We start from the raw sequence: 18,062 nt of genomic DNA, 5'->3' as shown, positions 1-18,062 counted from the left end.
AATAATACAATGACCTACATAGCATTATGGCGAAGCTACGATTTTACAGTGAAGTATACGGCTTTATTTTATTGATATCATGTATAAATTGAAAGTCTTCTCCCTAAAAAAAAACTTTAATGAATATCTGTACAGACTATTCTTGAAGACTTTAGTAGTAGTATAATAATGTTCCGATTTTAAAAGGTAAAATTCTTCATTAAAAAGGGGCGAGAGAGCCTTGTTATGAAGATTCATTCTTTCCTGTCGTTAACTTCTCCTTTTTGTAGCAATATATACCATTATCATCTCAGCAAGATGGCGAAAAAATTCGAAAAATCTGAGGATTTGAGATATCGAGGTTAAAAAACTAAAAAAAAAGAGTGATTCGAATTCCAATCACTTAGACATAAACATGGTTTTCGTGATGCTACTACAATGAATCAGTGTTCGAGAAAATGAAATTCTGTTGTTCATTTGGCATGTTAGCAAGCGATTATCACTTATTCATTAATCACAGGCATTATTCCAGAATAGAGAAAATCCTTAAAGCAATCAGAGCTTTTGTTACAACTGTATATTATGTAGGCATTTGGTCAGAATTAGTATTTTATCAATTGTAATTAAGCCAAGGCTAGGTAATAAAATATCAGAAGAGGTATATATTTCATGACCTCAAATGTTGCATTCAATTAAAAAATCTGAATTTATATGTTATCATTTTCAATACTGGCTATATTTCCAAGGAAACTAAAAAAAAAAACCCTTAATTTCAGTATTTTTTTGTATATTTTTATATGGTCTTGTCCTTTTTGTAATTGCTGATTGATATCAATGTAGTACTTGAAGGAATGGAACAATAAATTTTAAAGTCATATACCTCCATATGTCCATCCAGAAAATACAGTCCCCTTTTGATCACACACTCTTTCATCGACAACCTGCTTTAGATTTTTTGAAGCGTCTAAGACCAAAACATAAAAGGCTCTCCGTGAAAGATAAATCTGATGGCAGGCATAGTACACACATTGTCCTCCAAAGTCAAAAAAAGTTACAGTCTTGATGGCACTTTAGTTTATCTCGTTTCCATTGAATTTTTCAAAGATCTTGAGATTGTCAGCACGAAGAGTCTCTACAAGATGAAAAAAACAGTATCTCAGGAAGCAGAATTGTGACTTGAAAGTTAGAATGATGAAATTGAAGAAAGATACTGTACGAACATTTTACACTGTAAACAGTAAGTGAAGAAATCTTGATCAGCTTTATTTCAGTGTTATAAGAATATGATACTTAATTTACATGAAAAACAAAATTGTCACACAATATAAAGAACAAAACATTTACACAATTTGAAATATTAAAATATGTATGCAGACTATTATATATTGAAAATATTTCAATTCAGCTTTGTAATGCAGCAAAACCAGATCGGTTTCAGTAATTTGCAGTATATTCCAGTAAAAAAAACAAAACATCGAAAAAAATCGCCTCTGGGCTGCTCAGAAGACAAATACATGTATATTCTAACCTTACACGTTATCTAAATATTTACACAAATATAGACTACTAAAGAGCTTTAATAAATGATAGATCGTTAATGAAAAAAGTGTCAAATACAATTTTGAACATGTTCTTTTCTTAGGAATAACACAAGCAAGAGGAAAACAAGGCAAATTTACCTTTTAATTTTCCATCACTAATTTCAAAGATTTCCTCATGAACGTCCAACCCTATCTCGTTGGTTTCACGTTCAGAATCTCTTCATTAGAACGCCCAAGTAGACGTTTTAGAAGCGTAGTCTTCCCGGCTCCGGCACATCCTACAATCATTCCCCGAGCATGATGGACAGTCTGTGTTCCTCTATTGGAGAGTTCCGCGTAGTGTTCCTTGGCCTCTTTGTCCCAGTCTATGATTTCCTTTGGAAAGTTAACTAGCAAATATGAAAAAATAATTTGACAAAATCGGCATTATCCATTCAACATTTAAAATGCTGTTTGAAATATATTCAGATAAAGTTTAAGATACATAATTTTTTATTTAAATAACTTTAAAAATTTTGAAACCAGTTTATGCATCTAGTATTTGCAAGCCTACCAAACAAGACGGCATATACACCTTATTATGTTCCCCAAACGAAGTTGGGGAACATATTGTTTTTACTCTGTTTCTTATTATTATTAGGGTCTTCCGTCTTCAGCGGAAGACCCTTCTATTATTCTTTTGTTTCTTTTTCAATTTTCTTATTATTAGGGTCTTCCGTCTTCAGCGGAAGACCCTTCTATTATTCTTCGGTTTCTTTTTCACTTTTATTATTATTATTAGGGTCTTCCGTCTTCAGCGGAAGACCCTTCTATTATTCTTATGTTTCTTTTTCACTTTTCTTATTATTATTATTATTCTTTTTTTCTGCACAAATTTTGTGCAGAAGATTTCTCAGAGATGGTTGGATGGATTTGCTTCAAATTTTCAGAGATGTTGTAGGATAATCTGAAGTTTATACCGGCTGAAGGATTTTGTGAAAATCACTTCCGGTCTAGAGTTATCGCCCTTTTATCAAAATTCAGAGGACCTCCTTGTCCGTTCATTTTCTCGAAAACGGCTTGAGCTAGAGCGCTGAAATTTTCAGTGATGATAGAGGACATGTCCCTATGTTACTGGGAGTTTGGATAGTTTCCGGAAGTATCTAGTATGGAAGCTCGGTAGGGGTCAAAATTTAGGACACGAATCACGAGTGATTTTTGGAGACATTTTGCATCATATCTTTTAAAGTATAAATATTTTGTAAGAACATACTGAACATCATTTGTGCAGAACAACGAGATCTTTCAAATGATATCAAGAAAAAAATGCTGACTCATCACATTAGGGGCAGAAAGGGGCCAAAAGTCTTTAATCGATAACTCTTTATCAGTTAATATTTTGTAATATAATACTGAAGCAAAAATGTTTATCTCAACAATCTACAGCTATATGTTATAATTTTTATGACGTATGGTACATAATTAGGGGCCACAAGGGGCCAGAAGGCTAAATCTTTGACGCTTTATATCTCAAGAGTGAGAAATATTTTGATAAGTAATATTGAACAAAAGATGTTCAAAATGATGTTTTGAACAATATGCAACCTTTCATTTTTCGCTAAACGTCCCCATTAGGGAGTTGAAGGGTTGGCCCCTAAATATTTCTTTTGCGAATAACTCGAAAACGAAAAAGAATCTCTGAATAGTTGTTGAACAAAAAGTGCTCAAAATCCTAAGAGCTTTAAGATGAAATCCAGAAAAAGGGGCTGGACACACAAATTAGGGGCCAAGAGGGGCTAAAAGTCTTTTTTCGATAACTCTTTAACAGTCAATAATTTGTAATACATTACTGAAGTAAAAATGTTTATCTCAACAATCTACAACTGTATATTATGATTTTTGTGTCGTATATTACATAATTAGGGGCCACAAGGGGCCAGAAGGCTAAATCTTTGACGCTTTGTATCTCAAAAGTGAGAAATATTTTGATAAGTAATATTGAACAAAAGATGTTCAAAATGATGTTCTGAACAATATGCAACCTTTCATCTACAACTGTACCTTTCATTTTTCGCTAAACGTCCCCATTAGGGAGTTGAAGGGTTGGCCCCTAAATATTTATTTTGCAAATAACTCGAAAACGAAAAAGAATCTCTGAATAGTTGTTGAACAAAAAGTGCTCAAAATCCTAAGAGCTTTAAGATGAAATCCAGAAAAAGGGGCTGGACACACAAATTAGGGGCCAAGAGGGGCTAAAAGTCTTTTTTCGATAACTCTTTAACAGTCAATAATTTGTAATACATTACTGAAGTAAAAATGTTTATCTCAACAATCTACAACTGTATATTATGATTTTTGTGTCGTATATTACATAATTAGGGGCCACAAGGGGCCAGAAGGCTAAATCTTTGACGCTTTGTATCTCAAAAGTGAGAAATATTTTGATAAGTAATATTGAACAAAAGATGTTCAAAATGATGTTCTGAACAATATGCAACCTTTCATTTTTCGCTAAACGTCCCCATTAGGGAGTTGAAGGGCTGTTCCCTAAATATTTCTTTTGCGAATAACTCGAAAACGAAAAAGAATCTCTGAATAGTTGTTGAACAAAAAGTGTTCATAATCCTGAGAGCTTTAAAATGTTATGAAGAAAAAAGGGCTTATCCCTAATATTAGGAGCCGTGAGGGGCCAAAAGTCGATTTTAGAAGTCTTTATTGTTCAATGTCTTTTTACAGAATATGGAAAATCATTACTTAAGAATGAGAATCTCAATCAAAATCTGATCTCATCTCATCAAGAATCGAACGGAAGACCCACTCGTTGCTCGCAACGAGATCGTATCTAGTTATTATTATTATTCTTTTTTCTCCTTACCGATTTTGTGCAGAAGATTTCTCGGAGATGGCTCGATCGATTTGGTTCAAATTTTGGGTGTTGATGTGTTTCTATCTGAAGTTTGTACCGGCGCTTCGATTTTGAAAAAGTCACTTCCGGTCGGAAGTTATCGCCCTTTGATCAAAATTTAGATGACCTCCATGTCTGTGATGGAACTCAAAAACGGCTCAAGCTAGAAAGCTGAAATTTTGAGGGATGGTAGAGGACATGTTGCCATCTTGCACCTGGGTCAGGATATTTTCCGGAAGTGCCTAGTATGGAAGCTCGGTAGGGGTCAAAAATTAGGACACGAATCATGACTGATTTTTTGAGACATTTTGCATTGTATCTTTTAAAGTATAATTATTTTGTTAAAAGATACTGAGCAAAATTTGTGCAGAACTACAAGATCTTCCATATGATATCAAGAAAAAAGTGCTGACTCATCACATTAAGGGCTGAAAGGGGCCAAAAGTCTTTATCCAATAACTTTTAAGCAGTCAATATTTTGTAATACATTATAGAAGCAAAAATGTTAATCTTAACAATCTTCAACTATATATTTTGATTTTTGTGTCGTATGGTACATAATTAGGGGCCACAAGGGGCCAGAATGCTAAATCTTCGACGCTTTATATCTCGAAAGTGAGAAATATTTTGATAAGTAATATTGAACAAAAGATGTTCAAAATAATGTTCTGAACAATATGCTACCTTTCATTTTTCGCTATACGTCCCCGTTAGGGAGTTGAAGGGTTGGCCCCTAAATATTTCTTTTGCGAATAACTCGAAAATGAAAAAAAATCTCTGAATAGCTATTGAACGAAAAGTGTTCAAAATCATAAAAGCTTTAAGAGGAAATTAAGAAAAAGGGGCTGGGCACTCAAATTAGGGGCCAAGAGGGGCCAAAAGTCTTTAATCGATAACTCTTTAGTTGTTAATATTTTGTAATACATTACTGAAGCAAAGATGTTTAACTAAATGATTTACAACTATATATTATGATTTTTATGTCGTATGGTACATAATTAGGGGCCACGAGGGGCCAGGATGCTTATTCTTTGACTCTTTATATCTTGAAAGTGAGAAAAATTTTGATAAGTTATATTGATAAAAAGATGTCCAAAATCATGTTGTGAACAATATGCAACCTTTCATTTTTCGCTAAACGTCCCCATTAAGGAGTTGAAGGCTTGGCCTCTAAATATTTCTCATGCAAATAACTCGAAAACGAAAATGAATCTCTGCATAGTTGTTCAACAAAAAGTGATCAAAATCGTTAGAGCTTTAAGATGATATGAATAAAAAGGGCTAATTCTTAAAATTAGGGGCCGTGAGGGGCCAAAAGCCGTTTTTTAAAGTCTTTAATGTTCAATGTCTTTTATAGATTATGGAAAATCATTACTTTAGAATGAAAATCTCAATCCAAATCTTATCTCATCTCATCATGAATCGAACGGAAGACCCACTCGTTGCTCGCAACGAGATCGTATCTAGTTATTATTATTATTATTATTATTCTTTTTTTCTGCACAAATTTTGTGCCGACGATTCCTCAGAGATTTTTCGATCGATTTGTTTCAAATTTTCAGGGTTGGTGCACAATTATCTGAAGTTAATTCCGGCTAAACGATTTTTTGAAAATCACTTCCGGTCTAGAGTTATCGCCCTTTTCTTAAAATTCAGATGACCTCCGTGTCTGTGACAGAACTCAATAACGGCTTAAGCTAGAGCGTTGAAATTTTCAGTGATAATAGAGGACATGTTGCCATGTTGCACCTGGGTCAGGATATTTTCCGGAAGTGTCTAGTATGGAAGCTCGGTAGGGGTCAAAATTTAGGACACGAATCATGACTGATTTTTTAAGACATTTTGCATCATATCTTTTAAAGTATAATTATTTTGTTAAAACATACTGAACATCATTTGTGCAGAACATCGAGATCTTTCATATTACACCAAGAAAAAAGCGCTGACTCATCACATTAAGGGCAAAAAGGGGCCAAAAGTCTTTAATCGATAACTCTTTAACTATCAATATTTTGGTATATATTACTGAACAAAAAATGTTAAGCTTAACAATCTAGAATCATATATTATGATACTCATGTCGTATGGTACATAATTAGGGGCCACAAGGGGCCAGAATGCTAAATCTTTGATGCTTTATATCTCGAAAGGTAGAAATATTTTGATAAGCAATATTGAACAAAAGATGTTCAAAATAACGTTTTTAACAATATGCAACCTTTTATTTTTTGCTAAACGTCCCCGTTAAGGAGTTGAAGGGTTGGCCCCTAAATATTTCTTTTGCTAATAGCTCAAAAACGAAAAAGAATTTCTGAATAGTTATTGAACAAAAAATGTTCAAAATCTTGAGATCCTTAAGATGAGATCCCGAAAAAGGGGCTGGGCACTCGAATTAGGGGCCAAGAGGGGCCAAAAGTCTTTTTTCGATAACTCTTTATCAGTTCATATTTTGTAATACATTACTGAAGCAAAGATGTTTATCTCAACCATCTACAACTATATATTATGGTTTTTATGTCGTATGGTACATAGTTAGGGGCCACAAGGGGCCAGAATGCTAAATCTTTGATGCTTTATATCTCGAAAGGGAGAAATATTTTGATAAGCATTATTGAACAAAAGATGTTCAAAATAACGTCCTTAACAATATGCAACCTTTCATTTTTTGCTAAACGTCCCCATTAAGGAGTTGAAGGGTTGGCCCCTAAATATTTCTTTTGCTAATAGCTCAAAAACGAAAAAGAATTTCTGAATAGTTATAGAACAAAAAATGTTCAATATCTTAAGATATTTAAGACGAGATCCCGAAAAGGGGCTGGGCACTCGAATTAGGTGCCAAGAGGGGCCAAAAATCTTTTTTCGATAACTCTTTATCAGTTAATATTTTGTAAAACATTACTGAAGCAAAGATGTTTATCTCAACCATCTACAACTATATATTATGGTTTTTATGTCGTATGGTACATAATTAGGGGCCACAAGGGGCCAGAATGCTAAATCTTTGATGCTTTATATCTCGAAAGGGAGAAATATTTTGATAAGCATTATTGAACAAAAGATGTTCAAAATAACGTTCTTAACAATATGCAACCTTTCATTTTTTGCTAAACGTCCCCGTTAAGGAGTTGAAGGGTTGGCCCCTAAATATTTCTTTTGCTAATAGCTCATAAACAAAAAACGAATTTACGAACAGTTGTTGAACACAAAATGTTCAAAATCTTAAGAGCTTTAAGATGATATGAATAAAAAGGGCCGATTCCTAAAATTAGGGGCCGTTAGGGGCCAAAGGCCGATTTTTAAAGTCTTTAATGTTCAATGTCTTTTTACAGATTGTGGTAAATCATTATTTTAGAATGAAAATCGCAATCAAAATCTTATCTCATCTCATCAAGAATTGGACGGAAGACCCACTCGTTGCTCGCAACGAGATCGTATCTAGTTATTATTATTATTCTTTTTTCTTCTTATTTCTTCTCCGGTACTTTTTTGTCCGGAAGTGTTCTCAGAAACTGTTCACCAAACTAAGTTGAAACCTTTTTAGGGTTAGTAGGCATGTTGTGTAGATGTGCTGAACGAAGGTCATTTTGCGCGCATTCGCATGCACGTGCGGGCGCGTGCAATGAGTAAAATGACTGATATATTTAATATGGTTGTAACTTTTATATTTTTTGATAAAATGTTTTGAAACTCATTATATAAAGATATATAAGATGTGTAGATAAGATGACATGGTCAAATTTGCATGAACTCACGCGCATGCACGTGCGCTTTGCTCTGATTAGCTGAAACAGAAATCTTAATATCTTTTTTGTTTTATGATGAAATGCTTTGAAATTTATAACATAGACATGCATTAGGATGTACTACAATATGATATATAAAATTTTTCATCAAATCACGCGCATGCACGTGCGCTGCAATCTGATTGGCTGAAATTTTAAATGACTATAACTCCCTTGGTTTTCAACCAAACAGCATGAGATTTAGAACATCTATAGACATATAGAACTCCTACAAGATGGTATGGTCACCATTCACATGCATGCACGTGCATGCACATGTGCTTTGCTCTGATTGGCTGAAACAAAAATCTCAATATCTTTTCTGTTTTTTTACAAAGTGCTTTGAAATTTAAAACATAGGCATACTTTAAGATGTCCTACAATATGATATATAATAATTGTCATGAAAACACGCGCATGCACGTGCGCTGCAATCTGATTGGCTTAAACTTTAAATGGCTATAACTCCCTTGTTTTTCAACCAAACAGGATGGGATTAAGAACATATACAGACATAATGGACACCTACAAAAAGGTATGGTCATCATGCACGTGCGTGCACGTGCAATGAGTAAAAAGTGTAGACAAGATGATATCGTCATTACGCTCATGCAATCACATGCGCACGCCTGCATTGCTTAAATTTGAAATACTTGGTATACTTTTGGAAAAACTTTGTTTACGTCTTAAATGCATAGATTTTGCCTTCTTTGATGAAACTTACAGGGAATATGGCACGAGAAGGGAGTTGGGGAGCGTTTGGGGAACATCTGTAACGGTTCCCGTTACAATTAGCACTAGTTTTCTATGTAATCAAAAAACAAATACTTTGAACTGATATTATAAGAGAAAACAAAATTTCAAAAGCATACAACGGGCTTGGATTGCGTCACAAAACACTTTATCCGACGCCTGACAGTGTATAATTGTGTCAATCTGTAGACGGTCTATGAAGAGGTCAGAAAGCTTTTCAGGCCAGTTTGGAACAAACAGACACCTTTCTCCTTCACTTCTCTCATATTTCCAGCTCCTACAATATTCTAATATCACCTGATGCGATGCTGTCGAGAGGAAAAACTCGAGATCACTGTCCTCAATTAAGCATAATTACTTTCACATTCATTTTGTGCATAAAATCAAATTTATTTTTGAATGTATAAATAATGTAATGATAAAAATGTTTAAAATTTCGGCTAAAAGAACCTCTCTCTTGTTTTGAAAATCTTTTTCTTTCTTATTTATCATTCAAACATATTTGCAGAATATGTCTTCACAATTTTAGCAAAGACGGTGATAGTTTCAGGAATACAGCTTATGAGAGAACATATAACTGTTGATCGTTTAATTTCGATAAGTCATAAATATTTTACCATTTCTTGGCGACTTCAAAGGGGGTGGGGGGCTAAAGGCTTCTTGACCACCTCTGACAAAACAACCTCGACTGTTTTTACATGTGTCTAAGAGACCTCTCTTTGAATGTCACGGTCGGTTAACTCGGTCATATATTTTTAATCGTAGGGAAGATTTATTCATCAAATAAAAATCATATACATTGTAGGTAAACAAAAAGCAACCTGTTATTTTCTAACACAATATAAGACTACAAGTAACTAGAAATAATGTTAACTTTTTAAACACATTTTGTCATTATAGATGAGTATTAGGAAAAGTTATTGCCAAGAGTCATAGGTATCATAGATAAAATAACTAAAAGAAAACTGTGACATATTGTCTAGAACCAATCAAATAGTGCGTTGTATTAGCATAATGAGGCAAAAAATATAGCGATATAAAAAAAATATAGAAGGTAAAGAGGTAAAATTTACCCTGTCTATCAAATAGTATAATAAAGAAAGGAAGTGGCTACGATTTTTATGAAATTTTAATGTCCGATGAGGAATTATATTCCCAAAAAGTAAGACAAGAGTTTCCAAGGAAATTGTACACTCCATTATTTCAGTTTGTTCATTAACATGTTCATAAACGTAAAAACTATAAGAATTGTGAAAACTTGACTATGTAATTCATATTTCAATATGACTTTACCTAGATCTATAGTGAGAAATTCAATGAATTTTAACTTCATGAAAAGATGAACACATTTGACTTTTATTTATACCCCCCCCCCAAAAAAAAAGAACAAGAAAATCCTGTTCATATGACTTCTTGCTCTCAATTTTTACACAATTGCATAAAATAAAGGTAAAATAGTATATTTTGTATCGATTAAAATGGAACCAAAAAATATACGGTGTCTTTGAATAAAAATTCCATGCTAAATTGACATAAAAAAGGATACTCAGCTTCAATTAGCTATTTTCAAACTGTTTTCCCGTGGGTATTTATTTCATCTTATTTTATTTTCTTCTTTATAATAACGTTGGTATTCTATTATTGCAGAGATATACAATTATGACTCGCTATACAGTACTCTTTACTGTTAGGAGTAATTTATATTTCACGAGAAAGGGACGCCATACATTTTTCAGTAAAAATACATAACACGGCGTTAGTCGTTTAATTTCTTTAAAATTTCACGTTTTGTGAATAGTGCACAAATTAAAAAATTAAGTAAATGGAATACTTTAATGGGAAATAAAGATAAACGAAGTGTAGTTATTTGTTTTTAGAAATTATATTGAAAAATAATAACGCCATTGTGTCCTCTTTGTTACCCCAGCAGTATTTGTCGTGTGATTTTAAACTTATTTGACAACCTTATGAATTAGGTTTAATAAAAATAAACCCACAAGATACTGATGTACAAGTAACAGTTACTGGCATAATGCGCCGTTGCTTTATTCTTTAGTTTTTATAGAAAGTTGCACGGAATACCCGATTTCGAGGATTCAGCGATACCCTAATATCGAGTATTATACGCGATTTCAGGGATAATACCCGATTTCGAGTATTCTCTCCGACCTCTTAAAGATTGTGATGAAGTTTTTCAGAGTGTCAAAGTTTCTGATAGGTTTTTAAAGTGTCAAAGTTTTCGCCAAAGTTTTCCTAAGTATCAAAGTTTTCACCAAAGTTTTTCACATTGTCAAAGTTTTTCGCCAAAGTTTTTCAAGTGTCAAAGTTTTCCCCAAAGTTTTCCAAAGTGTTTAAGATTGTAAAGAAGTTTTTCAGAGTGTCAAAGTTTTCGATAGGTTTTTTAACGTGTCAAAATTTTCACCAATGTTTCAAAGTTTTCGATATATTTTTTCAAAGTTTTCATTAAACTATTTTAAAAAGTCAAAGTTTTCATTAAACTTTTTTAAAGAGTCAAAGATTTCATTAAACTTTTTAAAGTGTCAAAGTTTCTCAAAGAGTCAAAATTTTTCAAGTACCAAAGTTTTCGATTTTTACAAAGTGTCCAAGTTATCGATAACGTTTTTCAAAGTGTCAAAGTTTTCGCCAAAGTTTTTCACAGTGTCAAAGTTTTCGCCAAAGTTTTTCAAAGTATCAAAGTTTTTGCCAAAGTTTTTCAAAGTGTCAAAGTTTTCGATGAAGTTTTTTAAAGTGTCAAAGCGATCACTATAATAAATCAATGTTTTCAAAGTGTCAAAGTTATAACTATAGTTGACGATGGTAAACTGTAGTGTTTTTTTTTTGTTAGGGAAATTGCATGCAGGGACCGTTCCACTGATGACTTTTTGGCAATTATCGACTCTACGAACATTCCGATTAGATTGTAAATGTGTAAAAGACCGTAAAAGCTATGTTCTACACATGAAAGAAATGTTAAATTCAATAGAATTTTGTAAATCAGTTGTGGGGAGGTACTATATCACTTGATTTTTAAACGTAATTAATGAGGTAGTCTAGTTTTCATTCTTGTTAAATCAGAATAGTTGTTCGTTTATAGTTTTATTGAAAATAATATGTCAGCTTATCTAGATACGATTTTAGTAATAGCAATTACCATCATATTTTACCTATTGTTGCTTTATGTAAAATCGTAGGATTTTATGATTTTGGGAAATACAGTGTGAATTTTACATTTAATGTTTTAGAAACCATCATACTTTACTCATTTCAAGGTTGGTGACCTATGTTGCAACCACTATTGAAATAACGACAACTATTGAAATAATTATATCAATAGTGGTTGAGAGTGCATTTCAATAACAAACATAGGTAATAACAACTATTGAAATACAACCACTATTGAAATAATTATATCAATAGTGGTTAAGAGTGCATTTCAATAACGAACATAGGTAAAAACCACTATGGAAATACAACCACTATTGAAATAATTATTTCAGTAGTGGTTGAGAGTGCATTTCAACAACAAGCATAGGTAATAAACACTATTAAAATACGACTGCTATTGAAATAAATATTTCAGTTGTGGGTGAGATTCATTTCAATAACAAACATAGGTTGCAACCTCTATTGAAATAATGTTCTCTTTTGAAATAAAAATTTCAATATTGATTAGTCGCCCGCGTTTCACAGTGGTTAGAGCGTCTGCTCTAGAGTCGCGAAGTAAGGAGTCAATCCTTTCGTCGCGGGTTCGAATCCCACTGCGGGACGTAGAGACCGGTCCTTCGGATGAGACCGTATAAACCGGGGCCCCGTTTACCAGTACGTGCTGGCACGAAAAAGATCCCTCACTGCTCAAAGGCCCTGAGTGCCGAGCATAGGACAAAATTTGTAGCCCTTCACCGGCAAGTGGTGGCGTCTCCATATGAGTGAAAAAATCTCGAGAGGGACGTTAAACAATATACAATCAATCATCAATATGGATTAAATTATTGATTTTAATAGTGCATTGAACAATGAATCCAATATTTAATGAAATAATTATTTCAAAAGTTTCTGACGCGGTGAAACTTTTCTATCAATACTGGTAGTATTTCAGTAGTGGTTGAAACTTATGGTTACCATATTGAAATGCACTCTTACCCACTATTAAATAATTATTTTAACAGTAGTCGTATTTCAATAGTGGTTGAAACCTACGGTTATTATATTGAAATGCACTCTCACCCACTATTGAAATAATTTTTCAATAGGGGTCGTATTACAATAGTGGTATTACCTATGTTTTTTTATTGAAATGCACTCTCAACCACTATTGATATAATCATTTCAATAGTGGTCATATTTCAATAGTGAAAACAACTATGTTTGCTATTGAAATGCACTCTCAACCACTATTGATATAATTATTTCAATAGTGGTCGTTATTTCAATAGTGGTTGCAACAGACATATATGCATTTTCTAATAATGTATTTTCTATTCAAATTAAAAATATTGGATCGTATTCTACATTTAGTTTGAGTTGTTGAATATTTTGAGGCGATAAGTTGTTCTTTATTGTACATGTTGTAAGCATTAACTTTATAATCAGGCTTTATCGGTACTAGAATTGTTTACGCTTGTGTCGGTTGTTATGATATTCTTTCGCTTCATTGTTCATGTTCTTCAGCATATATTGTACAGTCTAGGGATGTTTTATAAACATTGAAGGTATTTATTAATTATATTTTCACTTGTTAATTTTACATACTTTTACTTGTTACGATGTTGTATGGTAGCTGTGTGTCAAAGGTAGTTCTGTGTGGGAACTGTTTGGGAACTCAGCTTCCTGTACAAGCTGTTGATTGGTTGATAGTTCGTACGGCATAATTTCATAGGATATCTTGAGTCATGTGACAGGGAATAGGAGGTTACATAAGCAAGCGCGTACTATGCTATTACAGATTTGTAAATTGATTGGCGGTGATTTTTGCCCCGGGTTGAAAATTGACCCGTGGTCATTTTTCAACGTTGAATACTGAGACCAAAGGTGTCGAATTTAGACTCTGGTACGTTGAAAACTGAGCCGGGTCGTTGAATTTTGATCATAAAAGGGGTTCTAAATTAAACAGCATAAGAACACATATTTATGACTTGCTTTTCACAACTGCGTCATCCATAGGCGTCGGGAACGTGTGTTGGGTAATAGGGATGTTTATATGATAGACATACAGAGTCTGTAGTCCGTAATATAGGCATTAAAAACATGGATCCTAACACCCCCACCACCACCATCCCCCCCCCCCACACACACCCGACATAGGATTTTCGGGTTTAAACTACTAGTCTGGACAATGGACATATTTTCTTTTTTTCTTGTCAATTTTCAGATTTTATTTCATTTTTCTTTTTAATTAACCCCCCACCCCGCTTAATTCAATTTGCTTTCGACACCAATGTTATCAATGCACACTTAATAAAGTAATTTAGTTATATTCTTAGAATAAAATATTAACAAAAACATCTTAGATTTCATAGTTACAAATTTGGCTTTAAATCGCAACATTTCGTGTAACATTTATTTAAAAAGAATCCCGAATATTAGTATACATAGTTCCACAATATACAATTAATTCAGGGATTTCTTTATCTATATTTGCTAACAACTTTTCTTTTATTTCAATCTTCAAATTCGTAAGATAAGTATTTGGACAATGATGAGAGTTTAACGTACTTACGTTCTAATGCTTATGCACAACATTAATAACTTATAATGTCCAACTTGAAAAATGGATTTTTTTTCAAAATGAAAGTTTTAGTGATCTTTTTTGCATACTTATTCAAACAGTTCAAGAACAAACCCCACAATACATATTTATTTTGTTAACTAAAGGATTGATCCAAAAATTGTTAGTAAACCAAAGATGGCTTTGAAATGAGTAAGTAATTTAAACCAAGGCTTATTGTTTTACCTCTAAAATTAGTTCCCATGCATGTTTGACCACTGAGTGAGATGCAGGATCTTTCGATGCCATCGGATGAGATGCTGGACGGCTTACGTCACACATTTGGCCGAGAATAATATCATTTGCATTCGTTTGTGTTCATCAGTGATGTAATTGATCGAGTTTAACCCAAGGATACATCACAGAAACAAGTTACATGCATGAAAAAAGTATAACAAAACATTTATTGACTTTGATTTGGGACAAAATGCGCTTTACCAACCCTAATGCTGACTCCAACCCTCGAACCAAATTGTTTGCCTTCGGCCTAACGGCCTTAAGCAAACGGTTTATTGGTTCTTGGGAATAGGAATAGCAAAATAGCAATTTATCGAATACGAATTATAAATTATCGAATAGGAATAACAATTAATCGAATAGGAATCACATTGTATCGAATAAGAATGATAATTATGTTTTAGAATAAGAAAAATCTCATTCTCAAAGATATGCTCCGAAAACGATTAATATTAAGCCGAGGAAGGCTACTGACAGATAATTTTGTTACAGGGATTTCACCAACCTTGTTTTAAGTCAGCATTACTTATATGCTATGGTCGCTAAATTGATATTTTCACAAATATATCATATCATTGGATTCATTTAGCCGATGTGTTTCATTCTAATTTTTAAGCTTTTAAGTTTGTTAATTTTTATACTCAATTTGACTAGATGGGATGTTCTGCCCACCTGATCAATACATATAGGGCTCATTTTCTAGACAGCAGATCTCTAAGATTCTTTTTTATGGCGTATTCTTTGTTTTGAAGTTATTTATGGATGCTATGGATTTTAGAAAGTATTGTCAAAAAATAAAGTTGTCATGTTTGAAGATAACTGAAATTGTGTTCTTATCAAAATGCATATATATACACGGGATGATTGATTAATTTCTATTATTATTGAAAAGGGACAAAATTGAAACCGAATTATGAATTTAGAGATACATATGTATTGATATATCCCGTAAAATAATTTTCCAGCTCAAAAAATGTTCAAACTCTGAGGTGGGGTCAATATTTCAGCATGGTCAATTTTCAACATGTTGAGGTCATCAGGGATAAGAAAAAAAATTATCAAGCTGTTTAAAAATGACCCCGGGTATATATTTAACGACTTTTGGGCTCAAATTTCAACGGAGAAAATACACCCCAAGTTCAATATTCAACGTTATAAAATGCCCCCCCCCCCCGGGTCAATATTCAACGTTACACCGGCAACATTTGAAAACTGAAAGAAAACAAAGGCGGCGAGATACTTGTAATGTAATTAACATTATATTTAGCCTAGTTAGAAATCTCCTATCACATTAGACGACCTAAACTTGTGTTTCTGAAGAATCATACATGTTTTTTTTTTATAATATTGATATTTGTATATTGTCTGTATTGTAATGATAATGAGATGTATCACATACAATAAATGATGAAGATGACTGATCAATTTTATTGAGAATCATTCAATAAAGAATCTACACAGAGTGGTGTCTGGCTTAATTTACATACGAACAAATTTAACTACTAGTACATCCAGACGAAAGGTGAATTATTTAGATGATAAACTATGACCTATAGATGCTGAGGATTCAGAAATACACATGTACTAGTCACCACTGGGGAAGCTTACAAACATCTAGTTAAAGAGGATTTCTGTTTTACAAACACCTCTTGTTTAATTTGTGGACGAACGGACTGAAGAAGAAAATATGATAATAAGATTTTCTGTGTTGGCCCCTCTTAATTAAAAAAATTCTCTTACAGAAAAAAAAATTATTTCTCGTTAATAATGATATTTATTTTCATGATTTTTAAAGGGAAAAAAAATTATTGACGACTCATAAGAATGTCAAAAACGCTCTATTTCACAAAAAAGCTTATGAATAGCTTTTTTTTTCAACAAAATCAAAAGTCAATCCTTAAAGTGATACAAATGATGTTAAATTGTGGAAATTTGACGCATCTTTTGTATCGGATTTCTTCTAGGAGTACTGGTGAAAATGAGGATGCATTCTTGTAATTTTTCTTTTATCTTCTTGTCAAGCTCTTTATGTTTTGCTCTCAACATTTCAATCTTTTGACGACTTTCCATTGTAGACGATTCTAAAGAAAATAAAAGCATGTTAATAAATTTAAAATAAACAAAGCATTATACTTAATTCAATATGCAACTGATTTTAGAATCATAAGAAATATTTGATATGAGATCACTGTACATTTTCGAATTATATTCATCTGCTCCGGGTTCATTTATTAACAAAATGAATACAATTTGGGTAAAATCCTGTTTATTTGGGCATACTCCACTAACAGTGATTCCTTATATTTCCATTTCATTGTGAAATAAAATTGTAAATTTAGATTTTAAAAATGTAATTACACGAAGCCCCCCATGTCAATTTCAATACCCCCACCCACTAACGTCAGACATGGACAGCCGCACGCGATTTTCATGCATGATAGGCTTACTTAGCTCCTGACCTATTTTTGTTGAAATTTACATGTCGTAAGAATGATCAAGAAACTGAGTCTTTTAACTATCAAACAGAGAAAAACAAATAAAAATGGAAATATAATGATATTAACAGTGGAAATTTTACCGTATACATAAACAACAGAGATCATTCATTAAAATAATAAATAACGCCCCTGTGCTAAAAATAGCGACATCCCAGATAGCATGACTATGTTGGGCCCACATTTGTTAAAGGTTGTATGGTTGACGTTGGGGAACAATGTTGGGCAAACGTTGGACCAATGTTACCATGTCAGCCTTCTCAACCATGACAGAATTCCTATGTTGGCCCAATGTTGGTTCAACATAAGCAACTTCCATTCACTTTTCTTTCCAAGGAAGGAAGGATCTGGTGTTGGTCCAACGTTGGACCAATGTTTATAATACACCCATAAAGAAAAGTTTATTTAAAAGTTGGTAGTAGTATGTTGGCCCAACGTTGGCCCGAGGTTTGTAATAAACCCTTAAAGAATGTGTCTTATCAACTTGGTAGTAATATGTTGGCCCACCTTTGGCCCATTGTTAGTAGTACACCCTTAAAGAAAGTGCCATATCAAGTTCAAATAGTATGTTGGCCCAACGTTGGCCTTATGTTTCTAATACACCCTTAAAGAAAATGTCTTATCAAG

At 33.1% G+C, this 18,062-nt stretch overlaps 1 long non-coding RNA gene across 1 annotated transcript; it reads right to left on the bottom strand.

The window, feature by feature from the left end:
* Positions 1-1,047: 1,047 nt before the first annotated feature.
* LOC134259423 (uncharacterized) lies at positions 1,048-9,283 on the bottom strand. Its single transcript, XR_009990350.1, has 3 exons — positions 9,059-9,283; positions 1,659-1,909; positions 1,048-1,111 (listed from the first exon to the last, which is right to left on the bottom strand). It is a non-coding gene; the product is annotated as an uncharacterized LOC134259423 (long non-coding RNA).
* Between the last annotated feature and the right edge of the window lie 8,779 nt (positions 9,284-18,062).

This window comes from Saccostrea cucullata, unplaced genomic scaffold (genome assembly GCF_032062105.1).
Source record: "Saccostrea cucullata isolate Sc308-1 unplaced genomic scaffold, CSIRO_AGI_Scuc_v1 ctg13019, whole genome shotgun sequence".
Taxonomy (NCBI): domain Eukaryota; kingdom Metazoa; phylum Mollusca; class Bivalvia; order Ostreida; family Ostreidae; genus Saccostrea; species Saccostrea cuccullata.
This window is presented reverse-complemented; position numbering and strand designations above follow the sequence as displayed.